The sequence below is a fragment of the Notothenia rossii genome, assembly GCF_949606895.1.
Source record: "Notothenia rossii genome assembly, chromosome: 7".
In the NCBI taxonomy this organism is placed as follows: Eukaryota; Metazoa; Chordata; class Actinopteri; order Perciformes; family Nototheniidae; genus Notothenia; species Notothenia rossii.
This window is the reverse complement of record NC_136905.1, coordinates 1,491,802-1,508,660: the sequence shown is the minus strand read 5'-3', so window position 1 is coordinate 1,508,660 and position 16,859 is coordinate 1,491,802. Positions and strand designations below refer to the sequence as shown.

General features: G+C 40.2%; 1 protein-coding gene across 1 annotated transcript in view; it reads left to right on the top strand.

The window, feature by feature from the left end:
• LOC307013548 (uncharacterized protein) overlaps positions 1-16,859 on the top strand; it is a gene marked incomplete at its 3' end in the record, with an annotated part of 315,140 nt that overhangs the window by 69,670 nt on the left and 228,611 nt on the right. The window lies entirely within an intron of this gene.

The window sequence follows — 16,859 nt, the reverse complement described above, 5'->3', positions numbered from 1 at the left end:
AACTGAGGCTGGCCATTTTCATCCACCACCACAGCAGTTTTAGGGGGAATGGGCTCCAGAAATCCATTGAACGCAGCCTCTCTGTCATGGAAGATATTCCTCTTGTGGGGCTCCATGTCACAGGTTGCACAGAGGAACTCCATGTCCAGTGGAACACAGTCCAGGCACCTAATAGCCGCTTCTTCTGCACAGCATTTGTGGCACTTCTGAATGGCTATTCTCTCAGCTGAGAGATTTGCATTAAAAAGCATTGGCCTAGTCATTTTCATTCTCACATCTGTGAGAAGCTGCCTTTGTGCCCTGGCAGAAACCGTTCCCTCTGTTGCCACCGGAACCTGGACTGCAGTTAGGGTGTCCCTTAACTCTTTGAGATGTGTTTCTAAAACATAAAACAGCTGTTAAGCCACCCTAAAACTGGTATGATGGATATTAAGGTAGTATACTGAACCACTTTTGAGTTGGAAAAATATATGCGGACTGATAATAGCAACATGCTATGAATCCTTATAGGCAAATATAGCACCTTTCAACACAAGGCAATTCAAAGTGCTTTACAAAAAATGAAAGACATTACGAAAATGGCATTTAAAATCAGTCATTAAAAAGAAAAGATAATCAAATAAACATTCAAAGAAAAAATACATGGATAAAAGTTACAGTGCAGTCTAAGATATGAATAGTTCAATTAAAAGCAGCGACAAAAAGACAAGTCTTCAGCCTGGATTTAAAAGTAGTCTTCGTTGCAGCGGACCTGCAGGTTTCTGGGAGTTTGTTCCAGATGTTTGGAGCAGAATAACTGAACGCTGCTTCTCCATGTTTAGTTCTGACTCTGGGGACAGAAAGCTGAGCAGTCTCAGAAGACCTGAGAGATCTGGATGGTTCATCATTTAGCAGGAGGTCAGAAATGTATTTTGGGCCTAAACCATTCAGTGCTTTATAAACAGCAGCAGTATTTTGAAATCTATTCTTTGAGTGATGTGATCCACTTTCTTAGTGTCAGTGAGGACTCAAGCAGCAGCGTTCTGAATCAGCTGAAGCTTTCTAATAGATTTTTTAGTGAGACCTGCAAAGACACCATTACATGCATTATATGCATCCAAATCAATATTAGCAAGTAGGGATGTGACGATACCAAAAACTCACGGTACGATAATATCGTTATAAAAAGTCCACGGTACGATATTTATCGCGATATTGAAAAATAAAGAAAAAAAATGTGAATTGTTTATTTTTTTTACTTTAATTTGTTTTTCTTTATTAAATAATAAATCTGATTCGTACAGCATTTTAGTAGGATAGTAGTATTTTAAAGTGTCAACAATATAATAATCAGACCCTGCAATAGAATAAATCAAGTTTCACTCTAACTCACTCACTCAGCATCATCAAGGTTATCTTTTAGGAATATGAGCATGTCCACATTTCCAGGTAGAAGCTGGGATGTTTGGACGTTTACAATATCCCCTGCTGTGGAAAAAACTCTCTTGCTTGGTACTGATGTTGCTGGGACAGAGAGATATGCTTTGGCCATGGGTGACAGCAGTGGGTCAAACTGTGCATTGTCTCTCCACCGCTTCAAAAACAATAGTTTTTGACAAGAAGGTGAGGCTTATTGACAGGGCCAGATATAAATATACTGTTGGTTGTCAATGTCTCTAGGTACTGTATGTAAATGTAGACCTGCACAGGTAGGGGCTAATGTTGCCCGGGCCACGGTCCGTTTGGCCTTTTTGGCTGACTTGCCCCTCTGGAGAGAGCGAGAGTTTGTTTCTCTTTTTTCTGTTGTGGCCGAATCAACATGATGAGCCCACAATTAGTATCGTAGCGTCTCGCTGCGGGAAACACACTTTGTCAGTGCTGTCTTCTGCCGGTGCCTTTAGACCACGAAACTTGATTTTGAGTTGTCTCATGGCAGTTAGGTTATAAGGGACAAACCAGGGGACTTTACTTCCTCTTGATACCGTCGGTTATTTACAAAAAACACCTAAATATAGCCTACTTGTTGTTATTGTGCTTCTGTCTTTCTGTGTCTCTTCATCTGTAAACTCCCTCAACGGGCCGCTCGCTCTCTTTTCTTGATCTCCCTCTCACCGGTGAACAGTTCAATGTCCCGCTTCATTGTAGGATTTCTGCCATTTCTCTACCACTTTAGTTTGACCATCTCTGTTACTAAGTTATGGAAAACTAAATAAATAAGTAATTAGATACCTTACCGTTACTGCGCTCATAAAGAATGATAAGAATAAGAATAATGCGTCTTGAACTGGTTTAATTAATTAGTGTCTTTACGTTTCACAGACGGTTAGCTTGTTGTGGTAGGCTGGTAGCCTATTTAATTAAAGAGCATATCAAAAGAAAGACTTGTGTTATGTCGTCCTTAATGCAATAGTAATTGGCGGTGCAAGTTGAGTCTCGCAGAGGCAAAACTGTGGCGCGCTTACACTGTAGGTGCGCCTCAGTCTGCGTGATCTGCCTGTAGGGAGAGGCGGACCGGCTCTGCGAGTAAAGTAACGAGTTACTTTATGTAGAGAGTAACGAAGTAGTGTAATATATAAGTAATGTGTAACATGTAATATATTACTTTGATGTGATATGTTTTACGAGACATAAGGGCAGGAATTCAGAGGGAAAGGAGCAATTTTGAGCTTTGCTCTTAAAAACGGCTTTTTTTTAAGGTCATACGTCAAACGCGTCATATTACATCACAACGGGGAAATATCTCCGCTCTCTGACCGCGGGTATAGTTAGTAGTTGCGTTGAGTTGAGCGGTTGTGTTTTAGTGAGCTGGTATTTTTCGGTAGTTTTACATTGTATTTCACCATTTGTAATCATGGTGCAGTATTGTGTTTGTGCAGGTTGCACACATACCAGCCTGTCAGGACATCGAGTCCACAGTAAAAAGGACCGGAGCTAGCGTTCGTTCCTGGGTGCGTTGTGCATCCACCTCCCTGCAGCACATACTCTCCACAGCTTTATCAGGAAACCGTATTACTTCTCTCTCTCTCTCCCCCACCCCCTTCGCTGCTCGCTCTCTCTCCACTCCGGTACACGGCACCGTAAGATTTAGTGTGGAGTTGCATTAGGTAACGCTGTGGTGGCTGTACTGCTCCAGCCGTCTCCTTTGTGTTTTTTTTTTTCCCCCTGTCTGTGTTGCTTGTGTGTGCGTGGTGGCTGTCACTCCTGGCTCCCGGCTCAACCTCCACTCACCTGCTGCAATCAGCTGTGCACCCTCCCCGACTACACACCTGCTTTCCATCAAGCCATTTACAACGGCATATCAACGGAGGCTCCACAACCTTTCTCCGCCAGATCGTCAAGTATCAGCCGTATCTCGCGTCTCCCCTCCGGTACACAGCACCGTAGTGTGGAGTTGCATTAGGTAACGCGAGATACGGCTGATACTTGCGCATTAGTTTCTGTTATGGATCAGTATCAACAGTCCTGCCAGTAACGTTACTATATTATCAATGCTACTTTAGTTATAGCCTGATATATGATAGCTAACTTCACAATGTTGTGATGTGACGTTAGCTAACATTCTGTAGCTAACGCCGGTCACTCACCAAGATAGCTGCCCAGTTCTCCACTGGTTCTCCTCACACCACAGCTCAATTTCTCTCCGATGGCCGTTATTTCTTCTAATCCTTGGCTGCTCCTGGTCTCTTGGACGCCTAGCAGGCTCATAATTATAAGGTTGTGGTCCGTCATATGCATTCGAATATTCATGTTCAACTTCTTCTGTGTCGAAACTAGCATTGGGATCCATGTTTATTAATACGTTACACCGGCCGCTCTCCCCCTTGTGTCCCCCGTGTTACGTCAGACGCGGGAGGTCCACGTGCCGAGGCTTTTTTATGCGGAAGTGAAAATGTCTTACAAAAACGACGCCAGATGTCACTGTAGTGTATATTTCTCTATATTTTTTTGAAAATCTAGTGTATTCATCATTTTCCTACACATTTATTCACAGGTGTCTTTAACCTGGAAGTTGCTCTTTAAGTAACTTGAAAAGTAACCATAATAACCGACATAAATATCGTCTATCGTGATACTGCTTGAAAAATATTGTGATATTATCTTTTTCAATATAGCCCACCCCTAAGTGGGAGCCTGTAAAAATTGCGACTGCCTAACGCGAGTGTCTTACAACGAAGGTGTAAGACACGAGATGCACGATCTCGTTTTCAAGGGGGTCCCGATAATTCTAAGAAGTCTGTCTCTGGGATGAGATTGATGAGCAGGCCTGGGAGGTAGAAGATGGCGCTACCTTCGGTCTCAACCAGCGGAGAGTTCACGTCGAAGGCCTGGACTTTGCTGGAGCTGTCCTTTGACAGAAGTAAAAATGTTTTCCGGAAAAGCGACAACAAAATCCAGAGCGGTGCTGACATCAGGTAGAGGGGCGGAGGATTCTGTCAAATACAAATAAATCCTTAATGCATTCTTTGAAAAGTAAAAAAGAAAGATCCTTCAAGTAACAGACTACACTTTAATACACGGCCCACAATTTACATTAGGATGACATCAAGTAACTAATTCTTTTTTTGCAACCACGGAAGAACATGCCAGACATGGAAGAAGGGGAATAACAGTGGGGCATTCAGGAGATAAAGAAACTAAAATACCCTTAAGTATTTTTTGAAAGTACTTTTAAATACTTAGTGAACAATGCAGGTAACAACGCAATATTGTTCATCGACATGAAGCACTACGTCATGAACGCAAGAAATCTACCCTCGTGGGGGCGCGCTCATGTGATTGGCTTAGAATGAAGGAGACATCTGATTGGCTATAGATAGAAAAAATTACAAGTACGAATCGGCTGACCGTCAGGGGAGTCTCAAAAAACCCACACACGAATGCACAGCGATCCGTGCACAGGAAGCGGTTTGTGTTTGCAGGTTCAGAGGATTTAAACGCAAAACAAATATGTGAGGATCAAAAATACATATGTAAAACTTTTTTCTGTATTTGGATTTTATTTACATGTATATGAAACGGAACACATTTGTGTGTGCATTGAAAAACACAAGTATGAATCCTTCTGTGTGCATGTGTGTATTATGAGACTGTTCTGAGCCCATATGCTTCCGGGTTTTAGGACGCGTCTCTCGTATCCTCTTCACACACCACACTTTTCAGCTCTGAATGATGTGAGATGACGTATGGTAGGGATGGCAGCTCAGTGCCCCTATGGTCATTATGTTTTTGCCACACACAAATAGGACAATACTCTGAGCATGCACAGTGTAGTTTTTACAGTCACCATTAATTTAGACAGGGAGAGGGAGGGGCAGGATCGGGTTTTGTCCCACATGGCTCCAAACAGCTCAATAGGCACACACTGTAGACACTAATTGAAGAACACAGACTAAAACAGTAATGTACAGACGAATCAGATGATTAAACATGATCTTAAAATATATTTTGTATTTTTTTGTATCATTATTTGTAATACTTTCTGCTGATACTAGGTCAGACAGGTAGCAGCAGATTAGGATTAAATCTATAGATACATTCAGACATGGTAATAAAACGAACACCATTTATATGTATTTTTTGGAAGTTTTCTTTCCATTAGGTCAGGGGTAGGGAACCTTTTTCCTCTCGAGGTTCATTTCAATATTTTCAACATCCTCCGAGGGCTGTACAAATTATTGACCTCTGCTTAAAAAAACTAAAATCACAGCCCATTCATTTGGCCTTTCTTTCATGCTGTGCAAAGAAAAAGCATCCTTTTAATCCAGATATCTCACCATGACTCGCGCATGCGTGCACGTTGTGGCATGGCCAACCAAACAGAAAGATATGGACACAAGATGTGTGAAAATGTATTTAGTATCCCATGATTTAAGTGGGGGGGGGGACCTAACCTCCTCTCCGGGGGGGAAGATTTGTTTTTAAATGTTGAAGTTAAAAGCATCAATCTGGTGCACTTTGAGAGCAACATTAGGAGATCTATGGATACATCTCTCAACACCCATATGAAACAAAACTTTTTCTTTTCTTTATGGATATTTTACAAATTACTCCCATTTTAAAATGTATTCCTATTTATTAATAACAACTTATTTTTACTGTCATATAGTATTTTACACCTGTTTACTTTATTCTCTTATTGTTTTATAACTATATTGATCATATAAAGATGTGCCTTTACCTCACTGGTTGGAGAAAAAGCTTCTTATATTCGTTAGCATAGCTAGCTAACCAGATGCTAATAACAACAAAGTTATTGACTGTATGATCAGTATGACAGATGAACAGATCGCCACTGGGCTTACAACTAAAGACAGCCAAGCAGAAACTGCAGCATGTGTACAGCTCCTTATCTGAAGTGCTGGAGCCGCGTTCTGGTGCTCTCCGTCACATGAAGAGCAGCTGATTTGAAAAAACAAACTGAGAGACGGCTGAGTGACCACAGTGCAGAATCGCTGTATAGTTTAAATCTCCTAACAATGTTGTCCATTTTAGACAAAGGCCTATTATATTTACAGCCCTTAATAACATTCATTTTCTGGGCTCAATGTGTTTCTTGGGCCCTTTCTCATTTCATCAATTCCCCCTCCTCGACTCCTCGGTCCTCCGATAGTGACCCGGAAATGAATTTCAGCGTGCCATTTTGAAGGACATCTCATTTCTCTAAATGCACCGTGAAAAAACTTTGTTACAGACTGAGCAGCTGTGTGGTTTCTCTCCTGTGTGGATTATCATGTGTGACTTTAAATGTCCACTCCGTGAAAAAGCTTTCTTACAGACTGAGCAGCTGTGTGGTTTGTCTCCTGTATGGATTCTCATGTGTTCCTTTAAATGTCCACTCCGTGAAAAAGGTTTCTTACAGACTGAGCAGCTGTGTGGTTTCTCTCCTGTGTGGATTCTCATGTGTTCCTTTAAACTTCCACTGTGTGAAAAAGCTTTCTTACAGACTGAGCAGCTGTGTAGTATCTCTCCTGTGTGGATTCTCATGTGTGCCTTTAAATGTTCTCTCCGTGAAAAATCTTTCTTACAGACTGAACAGCCGTGTGGTTTCTCTCCTGTGTGGATTCTCATGTGTCTCTTTAAACTTAGACTCAGTGAAAAAGCTTTCTTACAGACTGAGCAGTTGTGTGGTTTCTCTCCTGTGTGGGTTCTCATGTGGTCCTTTAAACTTCCACTGTGTGAAAAATCTTTCTTACAGACTGTACAGCTGAATGGTTTCTCTCCTGTGTGGACTCTCATGTGTCTCTTTAAATTTCCACCATGTGAAAAAGCTTTCTTACAGTCTGAGCAGCTGAATGGTTTCTTTTCAGCACTACGTTGTGGATCACTGACAGATTCATGTCTATTTTTCAATGAGTTTGACCCTGAGGCAGGTTCTCTGATCTCCTTCCAATCAGCACTGTCTTCTGTGTCAGGTTCAGAAGAGTCTTCAGTGTGGTCCTCAGTCTTTGGTTGTAAACTGCTCTCTGGATCTGAGTTCCTGGCTGGTTCTGGTCCTCGACAGTCATCTCCATCAGCTTCTGTTTCCATGTGTTCAGTTTGTCTTTGATGAGGCTGAGAGGACTGAGGTTTCTCTTCATCATCTTCACTCTTCACAGGGACAGGAGTGAAAGTGGACTTGGTGATATCAGCCTCCTCCAGCTCCTGAAGCTGCTCTCCCTCCTGTTCCTGCTTAATGTGTGGGGGGGGCTCTGGGTCCTCCTGGTCCAGACTGGTGCTCGACTCCTGCTGGTCAGGGAGAGGCTCTTCTTTAACCACCACCAGCTGCTGGACGTCTGCAGGAAACAGGTAACACAGTCAGAACAAACTGTTAAGTGTTAGCATTTAAAAATCTCATCACCATTACAATGGGGGACATTTTGCAGCCCTAATTAATGCCTTTGTTTTTATATTTTCACATTATCTTTCTTAGTCCCACCTATTGTGTATTTGTGTTGGCTCAAGTCACCTCATGTAGCCCAGCCCCTTTCCACTTCCAGTTAAAAATATAAAAGGGTTTTTTCTTCTGGCGTAGCACTAGCTGAACAATGAATTGTATTTGGGATCGTTCACAGATACACTACAGTATAGAATGAAAATACTCTGTCACAAATTAAAATCCTGCATTCAAACCATAGACTGTATATATAAATGGATGTAGGGTCCGTGACGTCACCCATAGGATTCTGCAGAGTTGCCGAGAAGCCCTTAGTAGGCGGAGTCGGCCACTAACGGCTCGACACTGACGTCAGAGTTCAACTCCCGCCTACTCCAGCCTGCTCCAAATAAGGGCAAAGAGGCGGAGCCGGGGCCGGGACCTGCTACCACCGAGCTGAAAGTTCCAGAGCTAGCTGAAAGTTCCAGAGCTAGCTGAAGCTACCAAGCTAAGCTAAGATGCTCCCCATCTGCACACTGCCGTGGCATTTTACGTTTCTAAGGTAAGCGGACATGAAACTATTCAGCAAAACTATAAATAATCATCTAAGTTATTGAGTTTTTAGCATAATACTTCAGAATCTTAAAATCCCTTAACCTTTGTATGCAATTGTGCTAAATTCAACACTGGAATCAAGCAAATATTAATATGTTTGCATGACATTAGTTATTTATATTTTGATATCACTTAATTATACGTTTAATACATTTAAGTCAAGCTAAGGTACATGTGATGGTAGCTAGTTAGTGCTCTTACCTGTGAGGCCTCCTCCAAACAGCATAATAACCAGACTGTATCATTAAAACTAAGTACCAGTTCTAGATCCTTGACTTTAGACAAACAATTCAAAAGACAACATGTATTTAAAGACCAATCTTTATTTGAATGTGTCTCTTAACCTGATATATTAGTTATACAGTAATAGTATTGACAATCTAAAAAAACTGAGCAACTCAACTTTATGTTTCTTATTGTCTAAAGCATTTGTTATTTTTATTTTCCCCCTCTCATATTCAGTGTGGACGGATTGAGACAGCGTGGTGTCCAGAGAGCTGCTGAGACTTCAGGGAGAAACCTGCGTGTGATGGACGTCCTGTCTGTTGGTTTGGAGAGGACTGAGGGTCTTTCCTCTGCGAGGGGGACCAGGCCTGATGGAGGAGCCCATGCTGGGCAAAGCTGATACCACCTGCACAGGCCTAGTCTGTCACTTTATTTGACTAAATGTGTTTACTTATACATTTAATAGTTTTACACCTTCTGTCAATATGTGCTTTTTATTAAAAACATTTGATTAACTTTTGGTTTACATTTCAGTAAATTGTATTTGCACTCCTTTTGTCCATTATTCTTACTGAAAATGTTAGATTACACATTCACATCTGACTGAAGATTGGCCCTATTTATTTGTGACGTTGCAAACTCTGTGGTACAAGGCACAAGTGATGTGAACTCATAAAGCGAGGCAAATAGAAATAATCAGCTGATGGAGTGTAGATGTGGAAATAGGTGCATTCCATCAGCTGACTGTTTTTACAATAAAAGTAGTTTCTTAGTGTACTGGTCTTAAAATCTCATAACATCAGCTTTTAATGTTCCTCTTGGATGTTCTTCTTGACCCTCAGAGAAGGAGAACATGTCGTGTCTTTCAGGCATGTCCTTTCCTAACAAATTACAGGAAACATAAAACATATTATTGCAGAACAAGTGTGTTATTTATGAAAGCGGTGTGTTTGTGTGTTTAGGGGCTGTAGATATAATTATTTTGTAATGTTTTTTTTTAATTTCAACAGTGAGCTACAAAGACAATCAGATTATGAATGAACAGTATGAAGTTCATCAACATTGAAATGTATGTTATTATCAAAATAATATTTAGCTGTTATCAAAACGTAGTGCAACTGTAGAAGCTTGCTCTGTTGTCTCACTGAAAGAATAACTTACCACATTTTTTACAGACAATATTGAGAGATAAATAGTAGCAGTTCTCACTCTGTGTTAAATATCTTTGCCTTCAAGACATTAAATTAGAAAGCTGACAAAATCACATTGCTTGTTAACATCTAAATGTAACTTTTTGCTTGGAAAAAACCCTCAACTTAACTGATGTGTAGGTGATCTAGTATTGTTTAATGGAATGTATATCAGTGTATTAAAGTCAATACTTCATTCATTTAAACCAATATCTTTCTTGATTCTTTGAACAGTATGAAAAAAAGAGTCTTTGTACCTGAGCTGAAGTTCACTGCTGTGAGGAGTCCAGTTCTGTCTCTCACTCTCTGGTCCAGCCTGTCTGCATCACCTGGACACCTTAAACAAACAGATATATATGTAAAGAAACATGTGTACAAACAATATAACTGATTCTCTTCTGTTGAACATGTTGGATTGTGTATTGTCCGAGTCAGGGTCCTTTTTATTCTACTGTAACTTTGGAAGTTGTGTTACCAATGCTTACTGTTTATTTGATACCAATTTCACACAATACACACATACACTACTTTGACATTAGCTTGTCTATATACTTGAGCACAGCCAATTTAAATTAACCCTAGTGATGCATACAGTTCCTACCTACATAATAAAATATCTCTAAGTTACAAGGATGACCTTATTTTATCAACCTCAAACAGAAGCTGTTTGTTGTACAGTATTATCCCACTTAACACTTGTCTATTTCGTTTTAACCTTTATAAATATAGTCTATGATTTTAACTTGAAGGCTACTATTAGCATCGTTAGCACCGATGTAGCTACCACTCGCTTACACGCTAACCCAAGCCTTAACATTAATTAAGTAGCTGATTAAAATCATTAACACATAAATAAGTACTCGAATTTCACTTACCACAAAACCGCATTCATGCACCGCAGAGCGAGTCACAATAGTCCGATATATGAGCATGAAGAACAAACAAACACGGCCGGGGGCAAGTTGTGTTCCCTGGATGAGCTGAACAGGCAGAGTCCCTGTAGCTTCACGGAGCAGCTAGCAGAGAGACAAGAAGCTAACAGCAGCAGTCACTTCACAGAGCCGTCACTCAATGTGACCACGCCCTAATTTATGCAAAGACTTTAAGACCTAATATAAATAAAAGGGTCGTGTTAGAAAACAATTCACTCACAGATCCATAATCATGAAGGTGGAATCTAACTATATTCATAATAATATTATTAATATTTAATATTAATATTATTATTAAAAGAAACATGTTTTTTTTTGCTGTAAAGTTGGGCATTGTAACATGGGGGTCTATGGAAATTGCTCCCTTCTGCAGTCAGTCCCTATCGGCCAATATATGAACTGCAGTGTGTGCCACTTCCGTATCGGCGTCCCGGCTCTTCCACAGAGTTTGCCGCTTGATTCAAACCTTATCTAAGTAAAAGTATGCAAGTATTAACAGAACATTTGACGGCACCTTCCTATGCAACAGTAATGATGGTGCAGTAAAATGTTCCCTGTCAGTGTTTAATTTATGTTGTTTCTTGATTATTTTGTATGTTGCATTTTACTTCTGTACATGTTCAAAGTTGCACCTGTATAAATGATTATAGATGAGGGAACCTGCTAAATATTCAAATATGTGTGTTTTTTATATACAGTACCAGTCAAAAGTCTGGACACCTTCTCATTCAATGTTTTTTGTTTATTTTAATTAGTTTCTACTTTGTAGATTAACACTGAAGACATGAAAACTATGAAAGAACACATATGGAATTATCTAGTTAACAACAAAGTGTTAAAAAATCAAGAATATGATTTTTATTTTAGATTTTTCAAAGTAGCCCCCTTTTGCCTTGATGACAGCTTTGCACACTCTTGGCTTCTCTCAGTCAGCTTCATGAGGTCGTCACCTGGAATGGTTTTCTATTAACAGGTGTTCCTTGTCAAGATTCAATGTGTGGAATGACTTGCCTTCTTAATGTGTTTGAGACCATCAGTTGTGTTGTGCAGAGGTAGAGTTAGTGCACAGTGGAAAGCCCTATTTGACTGCTGTTGTAATCCATATTATAGCAAGAACCAATCAACTCAGTAAAGAGAAGCGACCGTCCATCATCACTTTTAAGAAGTGAAGGCCAGTCGATCCGGAGTAAAATACCTTTGGGGACAGGGATGGTAGCTCATATATGAGACTTCAAAGGTCTTTTATTTTGAAACTGTAAATCAGAATGTCCTCAGTTTTTCTGAGTGACGACATGGGGTGACCTGCTATCACCCTGGAGTGAGATGGATCTATGATACTGGACAGTCTTTGTTTTATTCTCATCTAAAAACAGGGATGATAGCTCATACAATAGAGATTTCAAAGGTCTTTTATTTTGAAACTCTACATCAGAATGCCCTGATTTTTTCTGAGTGACTAGATGGGATGTCCTGCTATCACCCTGAAGTGAAATGAGTCTTTGATACAAAACAGTTTTTGTTTTATTCTCATCTAAACACAGAGGGATGATTTTTTTTTACTCTACCGTAATGCATAGGATATTCGCACACCGCACTTTCACGTGAGGGCTGGCTTGACTAGGTTTTCCCGAGTGGAGGCTGGCTTGACCGCAGTTAGTTTAGCATACTCAGCCCGACTCAGCCTGGCCCTAGAACCACGATTTTATGGGGCCATTACATCACCAGAAATCCCAATTTAAGGGGTCATTTCTCCCCAAAACATTTTTTTACTCACTATATCAACAGCCCCACCAAAAATATTTTCCACCAGCCGCCACTGGATGTTTAAAACTCAGTTAATGGAGCTCATTCACTGGAGCTTCCACAACCAACATAATTATTACATTCAAAAGAAGTACATTAACCACACACACACACACACACACACACACACACACACACACACACACACACACACACACACACACACACACACACACACACACACACACACACACACACACACACACACACACACACACACACACACACACACACACACACACACACACACACACACACACACACACACACACACACACACACACACACACACACACACACACACACACACACACGTGAAGCCGTTTTGCCGCCCACAGTGTATTTTACTTCATGCGATCGGCATTTTTAGAGAGCCCGATCGATCGGTAGAGAGTGAGTATCGGCCGATCGATCGGAGCATCCCTAATATGTATTCATTGATTTCTTTATGAATTATTCTCCCGCAATTTGAATTAATCAAAATTATTTCTTTTTATTTGCTTTTTACACATGACCTTTAAAAAGAGAAGGTGAATAAAGAAGCACATTCAAACTAAAGTATCAATGTATGTCACATTTAACCAACTAGTGCCCACATGCATGGGTCATATTTAAATCAGTACATTAAATGGCATATTATTCAATGTATGTATTTTTATAAATATATTTATTTTGGTAGGTTTGCTCTTCCGTAATACATTTTAATTATTATAATAAAGTACATGTGTCTAATAATACTTAAATACTTTTACTTAAATAAGATATGAATGCAGTACTTTAACTTGTGATGGAGTATTTTCAGTGTGGTGTTTGTACTTTTACTTCAGGATGTACTACCTGCAGCAAGTGCTGCTAAAGGGTCTAAAGTGTTATTAATGTGATAATAAAGTGCTACTGAAGAGTGTAAAGTGTTAATTAAGGGTAAAGGGAACAGACCTGCTCTGTGTATCCGAAGCTGAGGCTGTAAAACAGCGTCCAGTAGTTTCTGGAGTCTCTTGTTCTCCTCTTTGGAAAGAGACAGCTCCTCCTCGAGCTCTGCTATTGTTTGTTCAAACAGAGCAAATATCTCTTCATCAGCAGCAGTGAGTTGCTGCTTCTTCAACGACAGCAGCTTTTTGACTTTACTCATGTTTCCTATATCACCTTTTCCTGCAGACTCCGTTAAACACACCGTTTCCTCTCCATAAAACTCTCAATCTGACTAGTGTTGCTAACGTGTTTCCAGCTAGCATGCTAAGCTAGCTCCTATAGTCCGAGGTAAACGCTCCAGAAAAGAGAGCACAGTCCATTCAGAGGTTTATCCAGACACACAGAGATGATGGATCAGTAGAGCTGGAGCTCACACACACTTTCTCAGGAACACACAGAGAGAGGACCGTAGCGACGAGACGCCACATGGATCCAGGTTGTTGTTGTTGTTGTTCTTCTTCTTCTTCTTCTTCTTCTTCTTCTTCTCTCGGTTTTTGGCGGATTGCAAACAGCTTTAAGGTGCATACCGCCACCTACTGTACAAGAGTGTGTATCACCATATCATCCTATTATCACTTGTGGAATTATTGTGTTGTTTTAAATTCTTCCAATCAATCCTGTTTCACTCAAATACTTAAGAATGGCCTTCCTGGTAGCTCTTACCCCCTCACTTTCTTCTTCTTCTTCTTCTTCTTCTTCTTCTTCTTCTTCTTCTTCTTCTCTTGCTTTGGCGGATTGCAAACAACTTAAAAGGTGCATACCGCCACCTACTGTAGATGAGTATGAATCATCACATCATTCCAACTCTTTAACCTATGTTCTAATCAAAATAAAATAAAAATCAATAAAAAATCAATAAAACCATTGAATAAATAAAACAAAACAAAACAAATCTATGTTCTTTCCTGACCTAATGTTACATTCTTTCCCCTACCCCAGTTTCACTCAAGAATTTAAACAGTGCCTTTCTGGTAGCTTTTACTCCCTCTCCTTTTGTTACAGTGTAACAAGATATGTTCTACATCTTCTTTTACTGCACAGTTCCACTTGTTACTGTCACTTTTCCCCATGATATACAGCGTACTGTTCAAAGCCGTGTGATTTATTCGGAGTCTAGCCATCATGATTTCTTCCCTTCTGTTTCTTTCTTTATGAATATTAATTGTAATTGTATTTTGTACTTTGTGATACTCTTTGCCTTTCTGGTCTTTCTCCCACCTTTTCTGCCAGATCTCCATCCCTTTCTTCTTAATGATTGATTTTCCTCCTCCTTCTCCAAGTTGAACTGGTAATGTTATGTGCTTTAATAGTGCAGTTTTTGCTAATTTATCAGCACATTCGTTCCCTTTCATCCCCTCATGTGCAGGCACCCAGCAGATCTATGCCGCTTCTGTGAAGTCTTAACAGGCTATGATTCAGCTCTATGAGAATGTCTTCTCTGGTAGTTGTTGTTGATTGTATGCTTTGTAATATGGACAATGAATCTGTACATATAACCACCCTGTCTGGTCTGACCTCTCCAACCCACTGCAATCCTATTATTACACCAAGCATTTCTGCTGTATACACTGATAACTGATCAGATGTTCTTTTTAAAATAGATATTTTAAAGTCTGGGATGTATATGCCAACTCCAACACACTCTTCCTTGTTCTTAGAGCCATCTGTATACATGTGTAGGTAATTGTAGTACTTTTCATTCAGATACATACTTGTTTTAATTCCCACTTCATTTATTTGACACTCTTTTTTCCTTTCTACAATACTCATATCTATTTTAGCTTCTGGGAACAGGCATGTGTTTGCTGCCTATGCATATCACTGAGATGCCCCCCACTATGTACTGCTGCAAGTGTCCTTCCTAACATACCTGCCTTCTCTTTATCTGTCACTGCCAGCCTCTCCCCATCAACCAAGGCTGGAATTTTAATGGATTTCCTTTTCCCACTCATCTGCTTAAACATGGAGCAGACATCACCTAATGTTACTCCTCTGCCAATGGTAGAACACAGTTCTCTCCATGTTCTCTTTTGTGTGTATTTTACTGTCCTTCGAGCAGCTGCCCTTTTCCTTTGAAACTCTATGACGTTATTTTGTGTCATGTTTCTTTAATTCTCTAAATGCATCGTTTCGCTCTTTAATAGCCCTGCTGCATTCCTCATTCCACCATGGCACCACTTTCTTCCTAACCTTGGTTGTTGTTTTGGGTATACTGTTCTCTGCTGCATTCAGTATATGTTGCGTTATGTGGCTTGTAATGACCTCTATGCTTCCCTCTGATGTTAGCAGGTGTACCGACTCCTCACACCATATCCTACATTTCCCCCAATCAGCTTTAGCAAAGCACCACCTGGTTATTACACCTCCTTCCTGCATATATACATTAGTATTCATTTTAGTAAGCACTGGATAATGGTCACTTCCTACAGTGGAGTTATTCAAAACAAACCATTCGCATGTACGAACCAAACAGTTTGACACTAATGCCAGATCCAGGCATGAGACTTTCCCCCTGTGAACATCTCCTCTTGTGCCATGTCCATCATTAAGGCATACTAGTGTTCTTTCCTCCAGCATTTCTTCCACTATATTTCCGTTACTGTCTGTATGGTTGCTGCCCCATAGACTGTTGTGTGCATTGAAATCACCACACCAAACTTCCTTCCTATGTTTATTGCCTGCTATTTCTTTAAGTATATCAGTGGTTAGATTTTTACATGGGTTGTATAAATTGATTATCCTAATGTTATCTTGTTTCCTAGGGTTGTAAATTTCCACTATAATACAGTCTATATCATCAGGAGATTGCACCTCCCTATATGCCACACCATCTTTGAGAAACGTGGCACACCCTCCACCATTTTGACTATTAGCTCTATCATGCCTTATACAGCTAAATCCTGGAATGACAAAGTCTAATTGAGGTCGTAACCAGGTTTCTTGCACACATATTACCTCAGGGACCACCTCTAGCTCATATATATATATTTCTTGAATTCTTGACCATTAGCTATGAGGCTTCTTGCGTTCCACTGTAATATGTGCAGCACCATGATTAAGGCTCTAACCCTTATAGCTAACATTGCATGTATCTGATCTTCTTTAATATCTTTCATGTCTAGGAATTTTCCAGCTGCCTCCACAATGGCTTTGATTCTATCCCTTTTCTTTTTTAACTGTAATGCAACATTTACAGTATGGCATATGAATACCACAAAATGCACCTTTTTCACTCCTTGAACATCATCATCCTCTTTGCTCTAGGTGGCGCTGTGGGGTTGGATTTGAAGATTA